General features: G+C 44.2%; 1 protein-coding gene across 1 annotated transcript in view; it reads left to right on the top strand.

Annotated features, from left to right (window-relative positions):
* RNF157 (ring finger protein 157) overlaps nucleotides 1-19,588 on the top strand; it is a 120,481-nt gene that overhangs the window by 42,811 nt on the left and 58,082 nt on the right. The window lies entirely within an intron of this gene.

Below are 19,588 nucleotides of genomic sequence, written 5' to 3'. Positions count from 1 at the left end.
AGTTTGTAGTTGTGTCAGGGATTTGTTTTTCGATGCACTCTTCTTTCGGGCCAATGCCTACTTTACAGGTGAGCTCCCAAATCCACTTATTTATTTGACTTCTTACATTTATATCGCTCCTTTTTTCCATCATGGAACAAAACATGACATATTAAGGATAACCAGCTGAACTCTCGTCTACACACTGATGAGATCTAGACCTGCTGAGTTACAAGCTGCATCTGACAAAGTGTGCTCAGGTCTGCTTATGCTACTGTAAATTATTTAATATTTAAGATGCAATAGGATTCGTTTCTTGCTTTATGGGAGGTTGGTTGCTGTATCACACATTGATCAGGTCATACCCTGGGCCTTTTCCTAGAATCATAGAAACAGAGTTGGAAGGGGCCTTACAGATCATCTAGTCTAACCCCCTGTTCAGTGCAGGAACGGCCTAAAGCATCCCTGACAAGTATTTGTCCAGCCGCTCCTTGAAGACTGCCAATGAGAGGGAACTCGCCACATTCCTAGGCAGCCAATTCCACTGCTGAATTACTCTTAAGGTGAAGAAGTTTTTCCTAACATCAAGCTGGTACCTTCCCTCCTGTAGTTTAAACCTATTGTTTTGAGTCCTAACCTCTGTTGCCAATAGGAACAGCTCCCTCCCCTAAATGACAGCCTTTTAAATAACTAAGGAGAACAATCATGTCTCCCCCTTAACCTCCCCTTCTTCAAACTGAACATTCCCAGGTGCCTCAGAGCAGAACCACAAGTGACAAAAGGCACAGATTGGACACTTGTCTGCTTCCCTCAAGTTTTGATGGGAAATGTAGGCATCCTGGTCTCGCAGCTTCGCTCTCTGACTGCTGTCCAATGGATTTTTCAACTGTCGCTTGTTCAACATTCCGCCAAGCTGCCTACATTTCCCATCAAAACTTGAGGGAAGCTGACAAGTGTCCAATCTGTGCCTTTTGTCACTTGTGGTTCTGCTCTCAGTCTTTCCTCATAGGGCTTGGCCTCCAGCCCCTGATCATCCTGGTTGCTCTCCCCTGCACCCATTCCAGTTTGTCCACATCCTTTTTGAAATGAGGCCTCCTGAAGTGCCCACAATATTCCAGGTGGGGCCTGACCAATGCCGTATATAGTGGGACAATGACATCCTCTGATTTGGATGCTATGCCTTGGTTGATACACCCCAAGATTACATTTGCCTTTTTTACTGCTGCATCACACTGACTGCTCATATTTAGCTTCCCATCCACCCATATTCGAAGATCTTGTTTACACACACAGCTACCCAGAAGTGCATCCCTCATCCAGTTTACATGCCTTGTATTTTTATTATCCAGGTGGAAAACCCAGCACTTATCCATGTTAAATCACATCTTAATCAAATCTGCCCACTTTTCTAATGTGTTCAGATCTCATTGAATTCTTTCCCTATCTTCAAGGGTGTTTGCTATGCCTTCCAGTGTGGTGTCATCTGCAAATTTGATGAGTAATTCCTGCACACTCTTGTCCAGATCATTTATAAAAATGTTGAAAAACACTGGGCCCAGAACTGAGCCCTTTGGCACTCCACTGGACTCCTCCCTCCATTCAGACATGATCCTATTGACAACGGCTCTTTGGGTGCAGTTTTCCAGCTAGTTCCCTATCCATCTAACCATCCTAAAGTCCAATCCACAGTCCTCCAGTTTACATATCAGAACAGCATGAGGAACCTTGTCAAAAGCTTTACTGAAATACAGATAAACTACATTGACAGCATTCTTATGATTGAGGAAGCCTGTCACGCAGTTGTAGAAGGAAATGAGGCTGGTCTGACAGGACCTGTTGGGGACAAATCCATGCTGACTTCCCCATATCACCATGTTGTCCATCAGATGCTTGCACACCGACACCTTTAATATCTGCTCCAGCATCTTCCCTGGGACAGAGGTCAGGCTGACTGGCCTGTAGTTCCCAGGATCATCCTTTTCCCCTTTCTTGAAGGTTGGAGTGACATTTGTCCTCCTCAAGTCTTCCGGCACATCACCTGTCCTCCCAGAGGCCTGGAAGATGATTGACAAAGGGTTCCCAAGCTCTTTTGAAAGTTCTTTAAGCACTCTCAGGCGCACCCCATCTGGCCCAGGGGATTTGTACATGTCCAGTGCAGCAAGGTGCTTCTCCACAATTTCTCTGCCCTTGTCAACCAGCAGCCTCAAAGCCATGCCTTGCCTACTGCCATGTCTAGGTTGGGCCTGTTCTCTCCTTCAGGGAGAAAACTGAGGCAAAATAGGAATTGAGCCTTTCTGCCTTCTCTTTGTCCTCTGTCAGAGAGTTTCTCCATTTTCACCCAGCAATTTGGGTATTGCCCTTTTACCTTCTGTTTGCTCCTCACGTATCTAAAGAACGTCTTTTTGTTGTAGCAATCCCCCTGACCAGTCTCAGCTCATTCTGAGCCTTGGCCTCTCTGACAACTCCCCTAGAGTGCCTAGCTACCCCTAGAATAACTCCTTGTCATTCTCTTCCATTATTTCCTGACAATCAGGCCCTTTCCTCACATACAGTGCCCCTCCCCCTCCTCTACGACACTTCGGTTCTTCTTGAATAACTCATAACCATCCACTACTATATTCCTTTCAGGCTTTTGTTTTTGGTTTGGTTATCTGTTGTTTGTCTGAATAAAGCCCCAGTCCTAAATTTCTATTTTTGAATCTAGTTCAGGGACTGAGTTGCACAGTGGGGATTGTGAAACTTCAAGGTAGCTTTCTTAAATATATCAGTGCGTGCTCATTCTTGTCCCTAAAGAAGCAGAATTGTTAGTTGCACTGGGAAGCTAGTTGGGTATGTGGGCAGCCAAAATGGATCAGTGCCAGCTTGGAAATGTATCACCTACTAATCCAGCATGCGGCTGGGGCACAGGAGGCAGGATTAGGTGCTTCAGAGGGGGCATTGAGGGCTTATTTAGATGGCTGGCCACATCTTATTCTTCCTGAGGTAGTCCCACTTCAAACATAATGGTTCGACATTCAGCCAGCGCATAATCGGTAGGTACCGTAGAATAGCTGCAGAGAGGATTGCTTTGCTGTTGTGGTCATTACCAAGCAGGATTGCTCGTGTTTGCTTTTGTTTTTTCTAAAAATAGAAAAATGCACAGCTTTTAAGTTTTTTTAAAAAAATAAGGAAAAATAAAAAATCATGATAACTTGAAACATTGCTGTTTTCTGTTGCTATAATGTTATATAGTAAAGAGTCCAGTAGCACCTTTAAGACTAGCCAACTTTGTTGTAGCATAAGCTTTCGAGAACCACAGCTCTCTGCATCAGCTGCATGCATGCATGCAATAAAGTTGGTTAGTCTTAAAGATGCTACTGGACTCTTTACTATTTTGCAACTACAGGCTAACATGGCTAACTCCTCTGGATCTATAATGTAATAGTTATTTTTTCTAATAAATGCAATGGATATTTTGTTTGTTTCAGCTGCCAAACTTCGGTAAGACTCTTCTACATATAAGAGAAAAGCAAAACTTGCGTTGTGATTTTTGTCCTGCATTATGCACTGAAGTTATATCTGAACTAGTTCCATGTAATACATAGTCTACTATATGATGCAAACTTGCCACTGAAGCCACACCTCCTGTGCTGATGATGGAAAACAGCCATGTAGTTATGGCAGGCATGGTCACATATTCCTTTATACAGTTTGTAAGCCAGACTGCTTGGTAGATCACATAGTTTAAACATTCTTTACATAACTGGAGAAGATGCATGTTTCACAACACAATGAGGAAAACAGGGAGAAAAGATAAGAATGTATTTAGATAAAATAATTGGGAATGAATATCACTGTTTGGTTTAGTGAGCTTGCAGACAGAAACTCAGTACATTCTTATTCATGTAAAGAGGTAAAGGTAAAAGTAGTCCCCTGTGCAAGCACCGAGTCATTACAGACCCACGGCGGGGACATCACATCACGATGTTTTCTTGCCAGACTTTTTTGTTATGGGGTGGTTTGCCATTGCCTTCCCCAGTCATCTACACTTTACCCCCAGGAAACTGGGTCAGAGCTTGGGCTGCAGTACTGCAGCTCACCACTCTGCGCCACGGGGTTCTTTCTTATTCATGTAAAGCAACTATATTTTTGGTGCTTTAAATGCTGATAATAATCAGCATGTGCCACTATTTGGCTCCGTGGATTTCTGTGTATGCCTGGTTGTGGCACAGGCTGTCACTATTCACATTCCTCCTTTAGTTCAGTCATATAACTGTTCCATAGTATATACCATCTCTACCTGAAATAGCCCCCTTGGGAAAGTTGCAGGCGTCTCTCCTGGATTTATGGAGTGGTGGAGAGAGTATCTACCTATTCCTCCCCATCCTGCAGTCATCGCTTTGCAACTTGATTTAAGGACATCTGAGGACAGGATAAGATGAAGCTGTGTGGGTCCATAGCAAAATCCAAAAGCCATGTAATAAACCTTTATTATGAAATAACACAAAACAGTGTGAATTCATAATGATACATGTTTTTTAAGAAGCCAAAAAACACAACAAAATGGGTGAGGAGGAGTGATCTTTTAGCCCAATATCATTCAACTTCTATCTACATACTGGGTAAAACATTCATTCATTCGATTTATAGCCTGCCCTCCCCGCGAACAGGCTCAGGGCAAGTTACAATAAAATGCTCAAGGCATTAAAACATATAAATATAGTTAAAAGCCAAAAAACAACCATAAATATGTGTAAAACAGCATTTCGGATGGCAGCCCCCCTCCAGTTCCCCAATCATTATGTAAACAGAACAGAATAGAACAGAAGCAGGGATGGGGTGGGACCACAGTTTATAATAATCTGGTGACTGCACTTATAGGGGGCAGATGATTTTGTTGCCCTCCTGGCGGGAGACCAGTAGGGAGGCTCCTAAGATGATCAAAGATTGGCTTCAACCGCATGCCTGGTGGAACATCTCTGTCTTACAGGCCCGCCGAAAGGATATCAGATCTTGGCGGGCCCGGGTGTCCTCTGACAAGAGAGTTCCACCAGGTTGGGGCCAGGACTGGAAATGCCCCGGCCCTGGTCGAAGCCAGCTGGGCCTCCCTGGGGCAAGGGACCACCAGTAGGTTCTTATTTGTCGATCTTAAATGCTCTCTGGGGTACATACGGGGAGAGACGGTCCCGCAGGTATGCTGATCCCAGTCCGTTTAGGGCTTTAAAGGTTAAAATAAAAAACCTTGAACCTAATCCGGAATTTGACAGGGAGTCAGTGCAACTACTGCAGGATGGGAGTAATATGTGCCCTGTATGGTGTACCCATCAGGACACATGCAGCAGCATTCTGGACCCACTGTAATTTCTGGGTTAGACCCAAGGGAAGCCCTGCATAGAGCGAGTTACAGTTCAGCAGAAAATGTTCTACTGAAAGACATTATTCAACTTCTGGTCTTGATGTTTTCTATTGGATGGAACCTTTGTTTTGCTGCTTCTTCCCAGAAGACTATGAATACAACTGCTATCAACTGCGTCCATTGGGTTAATAGAGTATTCTCCATAGTAGATTATTCTCTATAGGATGTAGACAGAGCCTGTAGGATTACGGCCTAAAAATCTCCCCTTGCCATTTTCTACCATCCAGCCTGATGCAGGGGTGTAGAGTCTTCAATTTCCTGGGGGGAGAGCACCACAGGGATGAACTTGGCCCAGGCCTACTGCCACCTCCCCCACCTCATGCAGGCTTTGGGCCAGCCAGGTGCCATCTCCCATGCCATGTGCAGGGCTTAGGCAAACCAGGCGCCATCTTCCCCACCTCATGTGAGGCTCAGGCAGGCCTTTCTGGCACAAGTGTTGCCCAGTCCAGTCAGTAGCAGAGGCCATTAGCCCACTGGGAGGTGTCCCAGTGCTCTTACTGGTCAACCCAACCCTTCCTGTGAAAGTTAGGCTGAGAATATGTAACTGGCCCAAGGCCACTCCATAGAGCTGCCAGGTCCCCGGGTGGGGGCTCCCCTGCTTCCAGCCTCTGCCCTTTACTGCCACTCACCTGGCCAGTGGGGAGGCAAAAAACGTCCTGGGCCAGCATGTAGCAGGTATGCTCCTGCCGGGCACAATGATATCAAAGTAAATGTAAGGTCCCCCCCCACACACACACACCAGGAGGGAAAGGGGACCTAGCAACTGGCAACCCTGTCACTCAGTGAGTTTTCTTGGCAGAATGGGGATTTGAATCCTAGTCTAAAACTCTAACCACTACACCATACTGGCTTTTCTGGGGCAGCTGCTATTGAACAGAAGCAAGCAGCCAGGCCAAGTGAGTAATGCAAGTCAAGTGGTTGCTTGTTGGTTGCTGCCAGGCTTGGTCCCAATGAGTCCTTCCTCAAAGGCCAAAACAGCCCTGGAAAGAGCCCTTCCCCCTCCTCCTGACTTTTACTGGCACAAACCAAGCCTGGAATGCTGGCAAAATTTTTGTGATTGCCTAGCATTGGCCACTGAGTGAGGACATCTGTTTCTTAAAGCTACTGCTGTACCTTTTGTTTATTTTTTAGTTTTTTAATCCCCCATTTTAAAAAAAATATTTTGGATTTTCCTGCAAAACTGGAGTGTTTTTCAGGTTGTAGAACGATCTATCTTGTCTGTTCATGGCTCCAGTCTCTGGTACCTCAGATGTGGTTAGACTGAGAATTAGATATATTAATATTTTATTTGTGTAGGAAAGGAAATACTTCCTCCCCTTTTCTTTTTTTCCTCACAACTACCCTATGAGTTAGGTTAGGCTGAACCTAACTGGCTCAAGATCACATAGTGAACTTCATGGCTAAATGGAGATTTGACCTCTGAGCTTCCCAATCTTAGACCAACGTTTTAACAACTACACTGCTCACATACTGTATACTCAGTATGACTCTCCATGTGAATCTCAACATGGCTAAAGACAAAAAATATCATCTCCATTTCTTTTTCTCTGAAGTAGAATGGACCTACTTACTTTTCACCATTTGGGCCATAGGGAGGGTTATCTGCCTCCAGACCAAGGTATAGAATGCCACAGAGTCCGTGTTCCAAAGCAGCCATTTTCTTCAGGTGAACTGATTTCTGTTTTCTGGGGAGCAGTGTAATCTTGGGAATCTTCAGTCCCCATTTGGAGATTGGCAACCCTACCCCCAACACAGCTTCCAATATTTGGGCAACAACAACAGCAACAACATTCAATTTATATACCACCCTTCAGGACAACTTAATGCCCACTCAGAGCGGTTTACAAAGTATGCTACCATTATCCCCACAACAAAACACCCTGTGTAGTGGGTGGGGCTGAGAGAGCTCCAGAGAACTGTGACTGACCCAAGGTCACACAGCCGGCTTCAAGTGGAGGAGTGGGGAATCAAACCCGGCTCTCCAGATTAGAGTCCCGCATTCTTAACCACTACACCAAACAATGCACCACCCCCAACCCACCAGACTAAAAAACAGAGCTAGAAATATTTCTTTATTTAAAGAAGGGCTGAAGTAGTAGAATAAGTTGGCCACCTTTGAGAAACCAGTTTTTCTCCCCCACCCCAATCACTAAAGTTAAAATGATGGGATCATTTCTCCTGGGCCAGCATGCAGCAGGTGCACTCCTGCCGGCTGGGATGACATCACTTCCAGAAGTGACATTATCATGTCTGCCGGGAGTATGCATGTGTGAAAGGGTAAGAGCCAGGTTCCCCCTCCCTCTTTTCTGGAAGGATAAGGGGACCTGGAAACCCTAATTGGGGTCTTCTGATCGCTGGATGAATTCTACCAGTTCTGTTAATCTTTCCCTCCCCTCCTCTTCAGGCTCTTTCTCTCTATTGTTTCTTCACAGGCAGTATTATCCACTGAAACGCCCCTCCCCTTCTCATCTTTACTAAAGCAAACAAAACCCACCCTGTGCATCTTATGAACTTGCTAAATTGCTACAAAGACAAACAAGTCTGACTAAACTTGATAGTCTGAGCAGTTTCATGGTGCTATCTTTGGGGCTTTTTGTGTGTAGTTTTGTGTTGATTTGAGTGTAGTTTTGAGGCTGAGTGTGTTTGGGCTTGATTGTGTTTGAGGGTGAGTGTGTTTGTAAGGCTGCTGGGGGTTGCTGGAGTACAAGCCACACCCCCCCCTTTGTGCTCACCTCCTGTGCTTAGCAGGAAGTGACCTTTTGCATTGAAAAGGCAACTGCTGGGCAGGGGCGCGAGCCTTTGGCGCGAGCCGAAGGGCGAGAGCTAAAGGGCTCTTGGCCTGTGGCTCTTAGCCGGGGGATCATAGCCGTTTTCTTTCCTCTTAGTGTGTTATTCCTAAAACAGAATAATGAAGTCAGAATGCCAGCAGGGGGTTGGGGGCTTTCCAGTGTATTGCACTGAGTGTCACATGTATGACTATCTGCCTTCTGGTCAGAAGTCCTGGATGTGTGCTCGCTGCATGGAGCTCCTGGTTCTCAGGGAACGAGTACGTACCCTTGAGGCCAAGGTGGCTGACCTGGAGAAGTGGAGACAGTTAGATAGGCACGAGGACAAGATTCTCAGGGACAGGACAGATGTGTCCCACTCTAAAAATGGCAGCGTTCTTGTTGTCAAGGAGAATGAGGATCTTGTGGAATCAGGGCACCGTATTGAGGATAAGGGGAACATGCCCTCAGAAGGGACCTCTTCTTCAGTTGGTGAGCAGGTTTCCTTTCGCATCAAGGAACCATCCCTGGGTGGGGCGGGAGGGAGGCTCTTGGTAGTTGGTGATTCGATCCTTAGACAAGTAGATAGCTGGGTGGCACAACCGCGTTCTGACCGTATGGTGACTTGCCTGCCTGGTGCGAAGGTAGCGGACATTACGCGTGTTATAGATAGGCTGGTAGATAGTGCTGGGGAAGAGTCAGCGGTCGTGGTCCATGTTGGAACCAACGATGTTGGGAAATGCAGTCGTGAGGTCTTGGAACAAAAATTTAGGCTGTTAGGCAGGAGACTCAAGGCCAGGACCTCCAAGGTAGCCTTCTCAGAAGTGCTACCTGTTCCACGCGCAGGGCCAGAGAGACAAACGCAGATCAGGAGTCTCAATGCGTGGATGAGACGATGGTGTAGGGAGGAAGGGTTCAAGTTTGTTAGGCACTGGGATTCTTTTTGGGACAAGCGGGAGCTGTACAAGAGAGACGGTCTCCACTTGTCCCGAGAAGGAACCCGGCTGCTGGCACTTAAAATCAAAAAGGTGGCAGAGCAGTTTTTAAACTAAATGCTAGGGGAAAGCCGACAAGAGATAAAGTGTCTCTGGTTCAGGATGGTTCATCTCAGAGAGATGAAGGGCTAGGTATAACACTTCTACAGGGAGATAGATTAGAGTTGTCAACTGAGATGGAGACAAACAGTGCAGATGACCTAACTACGTCTCGAGGCACAGTGTGCCGGGGAAGTTACAGGTGTTTATATACAAATGCTAGAAGTGTCCGAGGTAAAATTGGGGAGCTGGAATGTTTAGTGTTGGGCGAATCCATAGACATTGTGGGCATATCAGAAACTTGGTGGGATGAGGAAAATCAGTGGGACACGGTGATTCCTGGATATAAATTATATCGGAAGGATAGGGAGGGAAGGGTTGGTGGTGGGGTGGCTCTATATGTCAGAGAAGGTATACATTCCAGTAAGATTGAGAAGGTAACTGAATTAGATTCGCTTCTGGAAATGCTATGGGTTGAAATTACGGGCCCAAATGGAAACTTAACTGTGGGAGTTTGTTATCGCCCTCCAGATCAGAAAATAGAGGAGGATTATAAAATGATGACAGGGTTAAAGATGGCTGCTAAACAAAAAAACTGTGTTGTAATGGGTGATTTTAACTACCCACACATTGACTGGGCCAATGGGTGTTCGAATCGGGGGAGAGAAAGTGAGTTTCTAGACTGTCTCAATGACTGTGCTATGGAACAGATGGTTACAGAACCTACTAGGGGAGAGGTGATCCTGGATTTGGTCCTCAGTAATGCTGAAGACCTGGTGAGAGATGTAAATGTGATTGCACCACTTGGGAACAGTGACCATAATGTTATTGAGTACAACATATGTATAAATAGGAAATTGCCAAATAAGACCAACACAGCCATGTTTAACTTCAAAAGGGGTAACTTTTCTGAGATGAGGGGGTACGTGAAGAAGAAACTGAAAGGGAAAGTAAAAAAGGTCAAAACACTTGGGGAATCTTGGAGACTATTTAAAACTACAATCCTGGAAGCTCAAATTAAATATATACCGCTGGTTAGGAAAGGCACAAATAGGTTTAGGAAAAGGCCAGCATGGTTAACAAGCAATGTAATAGAAGCTGTAAAAGGTAAAAAGGATTCTTTTAGGCAGTGGAAAACTAGTCGGAGTGAGGTTGATAAAAAGGAGCATAAGCTGTGGCAAAAAAAGTGCAAGTCTGTGATCAGACAGGCAAAAAGGGAATATGAGGAGCATATTGCAAAGAACATAAAGAAAAACAATAAACAATTCTTTAAATATATTAGAAGTAGGAAACCAGCTAGGGAGGCCGTGGGGCCCTTGGATGACCAAGGCGTAAAAGGATTACTAAAGGGTGATAGGGAAATGGCCGAGAAGCTGAATGCGTTCTTTGCTTCTGTCTTCACTGTGGAAGATAAGAAGTGCATGCCCACTCCGGAAGCACTGACTTTGGGAGGGGTTTTGAAAGACCTGAGTCACATTGAGGTGACGAGAGAGGAGGTTATGCGACTGCTAGATAATTTAAAAACTGATAAATCACCGGGCCCAGATGGCATACATCCAAGAGTTCTGAAAGAACTCAAGTGTGAACTTGTAGATCTCCTCACAAAAATATGTAATCTGTCATTAAACTCTGCATCTGTTCCTGAGGACTGGAAGGTAGCTAATGTTGTCCCCATCTTTAAAAAAGGTTCCAGGGGAGATCCGGGAAATTACAGGCCAGTCAGCCTGACGTCAATACCGGGTAAGTTGGTGGAAACTATTATCAAAAATAAAATTAGTGGGCACATTGATGACCAAAAGCTGATGAGGAAAACTCAGCATGGGTTCTGTAAGGGAAGATCTTGTCTCACCAATCTGTTAGAGTTCTTTGAGGGAGTGAACAAACAAGTGGACAAGGGAGACCCGATAGATATTGTTTATCTTGACTTCCAGAAAGCTTTTGACAAAGTTCCTCATCAAAGGCTCCTAAGTAAGCTCAGTAGCTATGGGATAAAGGGCCAAGTCCTCTTGTGGATCGAAAACTGGCTAATTAATAGGAAACAGAGAGTGAGCATAAACGGGCACTTCTCACAGTGGAGGGTGGTGAGCAGTGGGGTGCCACAGGGGTCGGTATTGGGTCCAATGCTTTTTAACTTGTTTATTAATGATTTGGAATTGGGATTAAGCAGTGAAGTGGCTAAATTTGCAGATGACACGAAATTGTTCAGGGTGGTGAAAGCCAGAGAGGATTGTGAGGCACTCCAAAGGGATCTGTCGAGGCTAGAAGAGTGGGCATCCATGTGGCAAATGAGGTTCAATGTAGCCAAGTGCAAAGTAATGCACATTGGAACCAAAAATCCAAAATATAAATACAAGTTGATGGGGTCTGAACTGGCGGAGACTGACCAAGAGAGAGATCTTGGAGTCATGATAGATAACTCACTAAAAGCGTCAGCACAGTGTGCGACTGCCATAAAAAAAGCTAATGCTATGCTAGGGGTTATTAGGAAAGGGATTGAAAACAAATCAGCCGGTATCATAATGCCTCTGTATAAATCGATGGTGAGGCCTCATTTGGAGTACTGTGTACAGTTCTGGTCACCACACCTTAAAAAAGATATCATAGCACTGGAAAAAGTACAGAGAAGGGCAACTAAAATGATTAAAGGGTTGGAACACTTTCCCTATGAGGAAAGATTGAGGCGCTTGGGGCTCTTTAGCCTGGAGAAAAGACGACTGAGGGGAGACATGATAGAGGTTTACAAGATAATGCACGGGTTAGAGAAGGTCGAGAAAGATGTGTTTTTCTCCCTTTCTCACAATACAAGAACTCGTGGGCACTCTATGAAATTATTGAGCAGTCGGGTTAGAACAGATAGAAGAAAATACTACTTTACACAAAGGGTGATAAACACATGGAATTCGTTGCCACAGGAGGTGGTGGCAGCTACAAGCATTGCCAGCTTCAAGAGGGGACTGGACAAATATATGGAGCAGAGGTCCATCAGTGGCTATTAGCCACAGGAGATAGATGGTATTCTCTTTGTGGGGAGGTGGTGCTCTGTTGTCTTGGTGCTGGAAGGAAGGCAGTGGGAGGGCTTCTGGTGTCCTGGCCTCACTGACTGTCCTTTAGATGGCACTGGATTTCTAGCCACTGTGTGTGACAGAATGTTGGACTGGATGGGCCACTGGCCTGATCCAACATGGCTTTGCTTATGTTCTTATGTTATGTATCTGGCAGTAGGAGGGCGAGGTGGGGGGCATTGCCCCTCTGGGAATCCCAGAGGGGGCTAGATCCCTGCTGCCTCCCTGAAGGAGGCAGCCCATGGCCTGATGGAGAGTTCTGAAGGACTGAAAAGCTCGCACCCTATGTTGAATTATTCTGGTTAGTTTCAATAAAAAAGATGTTTGAAGACAGATGCGCTTTTTTATAATCTAATCCTGTTGTCAAGTGGTTCAGCACCAACCATATACACACCTAAGTAGTTAATTCTTAGCTTCCCTTCCACTATCTGTAAGATAAGTCTGACATTTTGATACAGATTATCCTGGACAAGCTTTTTCTCTTTCCTTCCCCTCCTTTGGTTCTATGTGTCTGGATTTGTTTATTTAAAGTGCAGCCATGAAGTGTGTGTCTGCGATTCCATCTCTCAAGCTGGAGTTTGCTTTATTGCCTGTTAGCTCAGCAAAGCGTTAAATGTCAGAGGCTATTGCGGACCTCTGGGACATGTAAGACGTTAATTATGGACAGAGGGGCTTTTCCCTTCTTCCTTTCCCTACTAAAAAAAATGTGACCTTTCTTTGTGTGAAATGAGGAAATGGAAGGTGTGTTTCTGCAGTGTCCTGTAGTGTAGTGAAAGAAGCCGAAAAACCTTTCTATTAAATAGGGATAAGTAATATAAGTTAAAAGCAGGAAGAAACAGGGGAGAAGATACAGAAATAGCCTTAGGCTGTCAGAGAAGTGATCTGTTAAGTCTGATCATGTGTGTCTGATAATGGTCAGCATCACATATCAGAGGAGCAGCAATTAGATACGTTTATGTTGTTCGCTTCCAGCTTCTGGAGAATTAAATTTTAAAGGTGGGATTCCCAAAATGTGAGCATCTCCTTGGAGAGGATATGGCATTTTGCAGAAGAGTATTTTAAGGGGATGCACTATTGAAACAACAATTCTTTATTTGCCTCCAGTGTAGAGGGGGGGGGGGGCTGCCACACTTGTGAATGTGTTGTGTAGAGGCAGTGAGCATCATCAGCATATGATATGTTGTACAGGACAGTCTTCTAGTAGAGGGAAATAAAGGATTCACCATTAATGAAGTATAGGAACCAACTGTAGCTGGTATACAGTAGTGGTCAGAGCATTAGCGTAGTTGTTAACATCTGGGATACCCTGGTTCAGATCTCCACTCGGCCAATAAAGCTTTCTGGGTGATATTGTCTCAGTCAGTCTCTCTCAGCATAAACTATCTTACAGGGGTTTGGGGAGGATAAAATGGAGCAGAAGAAAACAATGTACACTGCCTTGAATTCTTTGGTGGAAGGGTGGGATAAAAATGTACTGAATAAGTACATTTTCAATTGCACTATAACTTTGCGAAATGTCTTCTCTGGTCAACAGCTACTTGATTTAGTGGAGACTATAAGGTTCTCTACCACCATTTATTTAGATTCCTCATAATGTCCCTGGCCCTCATATTTTGGCTTTGGATTTTGATATTTGCAAGGAAACTTGGAAACAGCTGCCATTGGCCCAATTGTTACCAATTTGCATTCCACGTATTTTCAATAATGAGAAAGAAAACCAACATCAGAATTGGTGGCTACAGATCTGGGACTATACCGCACATGTTCCTTTGCCACCCAATCTCCATCTGTCCACATGATCATTGAATATCCCTAGCTTTAAGTTACTCCCAGGAAAGCCCAGAAACAGACCAGAGGGTTTACAAGTGATTAATTGTAATTTCCCAGGGATGGTTATCCATCTCAAGTAATTTGTATTCCTGGCATCTGGGAGGTATGGAGTAGGAGAATGCAGCATTTTCTTCTCCACAAGAAATCCAAATATATAGTGAATGTACCTTTCATCATCATCATCTTCTTCTTCTTCATCATCATCTTCATCGTCGTCATCATCATCATCATTTTATTCCATTTTTAGCTTGCCCGCCCTGTGAACAGGCTCAGGGTGGGTTTTAGTGTTTCCAGGTTTTGTACATGTTTATACATGGCTGTATGTGTGGCTGTATAATGGTGCTGCAAAAGTGCCTTGTTGTATAGCCAACTATCCTCTGGCACTAAGCATTCTGACTGTGTTGCACTCATGTTGCATCTTGCATTCCTATATTCCCAGTCCCAGTGCACTGAGTTTAAACTAGGGGAGTCCCAGCAGCATAATATGATTTTAAAAAAAATTAGGATGTAGTTTTTGGTTTCATCCCCTTAACCTCTCTTGATTTGGCCATTGCCTTAGCTGTTTTTCTATTCCCTTTCAAATAATGATTCAAGCAGGTCGTATTAGAGTTAAAGCAGAAAGAGGTAGAAGAGTTGTTAAAGCTGCTAAACATTTCACAAAAAAGCAAAAAATAGTCGTTTGAAAATAGACTGCTACCAGCTGCTGAAAAGCCTGTGAAATGAAGTTTTTCTCCCATTGAACTCCTAACCATCCAGCTGATTGAACCAGAATTGCTGATTGTCTTCTCTCTAGGGCCCCATTAATGGTTTGCTGCTCAAGTATAGGAATTGCTGCTCTAAGACACTCTAGAAATTTGAGGGGGGACAGAAACTTGTACTTTGTGCAAACTCCCCTATTTTTAAAATTTTATTTGGGTTATTTATAGTCTGCCTTTCTCACTGATACTCAAGGTGGATTACAGTGTGAGTTAGTACAGTCAATTTCTAAGACATTTCTTTTTCATGTCTTTCCATTGCAGAACTCACAGAACAGTTAGTTGATCAGTAGTGTTGTGACCTTTAGAGACCTTCTTGACCTTCAAACTCTTGCAAGTAGCATTGCTTAGTCTTAAATCCTATGTGCACTTGAGAGTAAGGTAGAACTTACTTTTAAATAAACATGCGTAGGCTAATAGTGTCTTTATGATCCCTGGGGTGGGGGCTTTGAATATGGCAGATTCTCAAGCTATCTATCCCTGTCGGGTGATGAAAAGGGAAGGGAAAGGTAGGCGGGAGCGCTTTAGAAATTTCATCATTAATATGGGACCAAGATAAAGCAAGCAGTTTTATTTTTAAAACATAACGCAAGGATTGTATCAAGGTTATGGAGATGAATCAACTTTCGCAGCTGAATGAGATGGCAGAATGAAGCATGTCCTTGCTGAATGCTAATCCATAAACTCCTTGCAAGTGGAAAACTTAGCATGAAAACAGGTTCTAATCACCTCTTCTTCTGTAATGCAATGGAATTCCTTCAGTTGGAAGGAATTGTCAAAATATGGAACATTTATTTTTAACATCCAGCCTAATAAAGAATTTTGGGGAACATGAACGTTTGCACACTGTTTTGTGTCATAAATCTGACTCACAAACCCTTCTTCTCACTCCAGTTCCCTTAGTCCACAAGGACTAACTAAGGTTTGACAATAGTTGGGAGAGAATCCTACACGCTCAGGGTCAACATACATCTTAGGTTGTTGTATGTATTTGCGGGGGCGGGGGGGATGAGGTGATACATGGCATACAATAGTCATGTGGCTCTTTTGGTTGATGGCAATTGTAACTGTGGATTTCTGCCAGTTGTGCGTGAGTACCACTGAGCTAGCCATCAATGAGGCAGAATTATGCACTGTCAAGCACTACATCCTTGTCTGTTATTCAAATGCCTTGCATTTATTTGGTGAAGGGTATTGCCTGCCTACAGGATGTTTAGCCTAGTTAAGGTTTTATTTATTTGTTTGTTTGTGTCATTTATAGTCCGTCTTTCTCACTGAGACTCAAGGCGGATTACATTGTGTGAGATTAGTACAGTCAATATCAAGGACATTTCAATAAACCAGAGCATAGAGTTTATAAATGCAAATTTGCAAAAAACATACAAGAAACAATACAGAGTAGAAGAAACGCTGAAACTGAGCATGGACAATTCTGAGAATAACATTAAATAACAGAGAACTACACAGTAGGATCATTCTTAAAGCAACAGAGATAGTGCACAGTAGTCATGTCTGTGGTCCCTGTCACTTTAGTGAAGCACCTTTTTGAGACCACCTCCTTACCGTACAGCCCTCTTAACTGAGTAAGAAAGCCTCTTGAATAATTTAGTTTTGCATAATTTGTGGAAAGCCAGGAGAGTGGGGGCTTTCCTGACCCCTTCAGTAGGCTGTTCCGTAGAGTGGGGACCACCACAGAGAATGCACGTGTACGGGCAGATGTTGATTTCGCCCATGTGCAGGGTGGCTCCTGCAGGAGACCTTGTTCATATGAGCGAAGCTATCATGGAGGAACGTAGGGAGAGAGGCAGTCCCATAGGTATGCTGGACCAAGGCTGTGAAGAGCTTTGTATGTGATAGCCAGTATCTTGAATTGAGCCTGGTAGCTGATAGGTAGCCAGTGGAGTGACTACAGAATGGGAGTAATATTCATGCTTCTGCTCGCTCCGAATAACAACCAAACTGCAGCATTCTGCACCAACTGGGGTCTCCTCATTGACTTAGATGGGAAACTTATGTATAGTGCATTACAATAGTCAAGTCTTGATGTTACCATAGCATGGATCCAAGTGGCCAGATAGGCTGTGTCGAGGTAGGAAGCCATCTTCCAGGCTAGAGTGAGGCTGCAGAAAGCATTCTTTTGCTGCTGTCAACTTGCTTTTCTAGCAGTAGTACTGGATTTAGTATAATCCCTAGGCTCCTAAGTGAGTCTGCAAGGATCAGATGAACTTCATCGAAAGTGGGGAGTGCAATGTCCTTCAAGATCTTTACTTTCTCAATGAGCATCACTTCTAACTTTTCTGGGTTCAGTTTCCTTTGTCTGAGATGAAGCCCCCGCAGTGGCGCATCACTTGCCGAGCACATTGCAGTGATTCATCTCTGCACAGCCAGGGCAGAATTTGAAATGGTTTTCTCTAACTCTGCATGGACAGTCCTAGTTGCATTAAAATTCCACGTGATGAACGTCCACACCCTCGCCATGGAAATGCTTCTTGATACAAATGGGTTGATGTTAACCTCTGTCACCTGATCAGAATGTTAGAAACATGGAATACCACAGTGCTGTAAGAACTGTGACGAACCGCAGTGATCTGCTCTATATGAGTTGCCTTAGATGATCCAGAAACTTCAAGTGATATAAAATGCACCAGCCAGAGACCTAACATGCTCATCAAAGTGAGCATGTTAAACAATTACTCTATCAATTGGGTTGACTTCCAGTTTGCACCCAAATTATTTAGGATTTTAAAATGTCAAAACTAGCACTCTGAATTAAGCCCAGAAACATGGGCCTAAAGGGTCAACTTCATCCATAAGAACCTGCCTGGGTTTTGGATAACCAGGAGTGGGGGTGCATTTTTAAATGTTTGGTTGGCAGAAAACCGTGGGAGGGCTTTCTTGGCTGCTATCACTAGGGGGAGTGACCGGTGCCTTCAATGAAACAAGCATAGAACCGCCTTGGCCATTTTAAACAAAGGGGCATAAAAGTCAGCTAGTAAATAAACATCAGACAATCCTGTTGGTTGAGACCAAAGATGAATCTTCTCCGGCATCCTGAGTAACATACCACCGGGTGTGTCCTAGAAACTCTCTAACAGGGTATGACTGTCTATTGTTTGCCCATACAATATTGGTTTTCAGAGTATTCAGTTAGCTTACATGGGTGGCCATGGCAGCTGGGCGACCTTGAGTCAGTCACAGCTATTCCAGAGCTCTCTCAGCCCCGCCCACCTCACAGGGTGATTGTTGTGGGGATAATAATAACATTAAACCACTACACCACACTGGCTTTTCTGGGGTGAGTGTTAAGTTGTCCTGAAGGGTGGTATATAAATAAAATATCATGCCATATCTAGCCTAATCAGCTTCCATCTAAGCCAGTGGCCACTTGGCAGTGAATTCCATTAATTATGTGATGTTGGAACAAATCCTTCCTTTTGTGTGTCCTGAGTCATAATGTTCTGAAAAGAGAGGCAATACTTGAAATAAATCACACTTGCAAATTTTACTTGTCTATTACTATCTTCAATGCTTTTTACTTGCCAATCACTATGTTTTCAGCATGGTAGTAGATTGGTATAATGTTCCTCAAGGCTTTTAAAAATTTTATCGCTCTCTTTCCTGGCTACTAAATGCAGTGGAAGATGGTTTCACACATTCCCTTTACTAAGCTACAGGATTAGCAACATTGCTGCAAGGGAATATAAAATTTGCTGTACCCCGAATAGGCTGTCTCTTAAGGTTTCCTCATGGTTTTCTCATTGACTTATTGTCATCATCAGGACATCTGATCCAAGTGGACTAATGATACTGAATTTGGCAGTGACTTGGATTTGGTAGTGACTTGAGCTAGGGTTAAGCACAACAGGAAGATATGAAAAGACTGGGTTGGATCCAACAGTCTGCAGACACAAGAACCACAGATCTATGTTCTATGTCCCCGTCCCCCACGCCCCAGAGTTTATTCCCAGGGTTGTGGGTCCTACATGGCCTAAGATATGCAGTTTGGGAGGGTGCAGTGGGAAGGGGGCAAAATTGTTCTCTCCTGCCAGCGGAGGTGCACTGGTGGAAAAGGCAGAAAGGGTGGCTTTGTCCCATTCTCTCCCCCCTCCCCCGCTTTCTGACCCACATGGTCTGTGCTGGTCTGATAACAACTCTGGGAAAGGTTATTCCTGGGGTCAGAAAGGACTGCAGAGGGAAGGGAAAGATGCACAAATGTCTGTGCCTTTCACTGACCGACTGTGGGATCCTGCCTTTTATCTCAAGAGGATTTTGAATTAGGGTTTTGCTGTCATTAGCCTACTTAGACTATAGATAGGAAAGCAGGCAAAGCCAGCCAGTCAATGCAGTCTGAGAGGTCCGGCATCCCTACAGTAGCTTAAAATTGGGTATTTCAAGGTCCTTCATCAGGCTATATCTATATAATGCAGTGCCAGTAGTAGGTAGGACTTCAAGAGGTTTAGCTAAGCTTTAGAGGTTTTCAGACACAGCTTTTGAATATTTACTGAATGAAAAGACACAGAGTGAGGTAATACTGTAAGTAATAGAAGTAATATATTTGTTCACTGTCCTTTGCCTTAAGCTAGTGGGAAGATGATTTTGAAGACAAGGCACAGAATCTGTGACTGAAGCTGCAGTCAAAATTAACAATCTGTGACTCAGGCAGTCTCCGCCAATAATCAAAGCTAGTTACAGCAACATAAAATGATATGGTTGGGAGCCAGTTCTCATCTCAGGCAAATGGCAATCTGCACTCTCTTAGCAACACTCT

Source organism: Eublepharis macularius, chromosome 4 (genome assembly GCF_028583425.1).
Source record: "Eublepharis macularius isolate TG4126 chromosome 4, MPM_Emac_v1.0, whole genome shotgun sequence".
Classification (NCBI taxonomy): Eukaryota; Metazoa; Chordata; class Lepidosauria; order Squamata; family Eublepharidae; genus Eublepharis; species Eublepharis macularius.
Note: the sequence above shows the minus strand (reverse complement) of the source record. Positions and strands in the feature narration are given on the sequence as shown.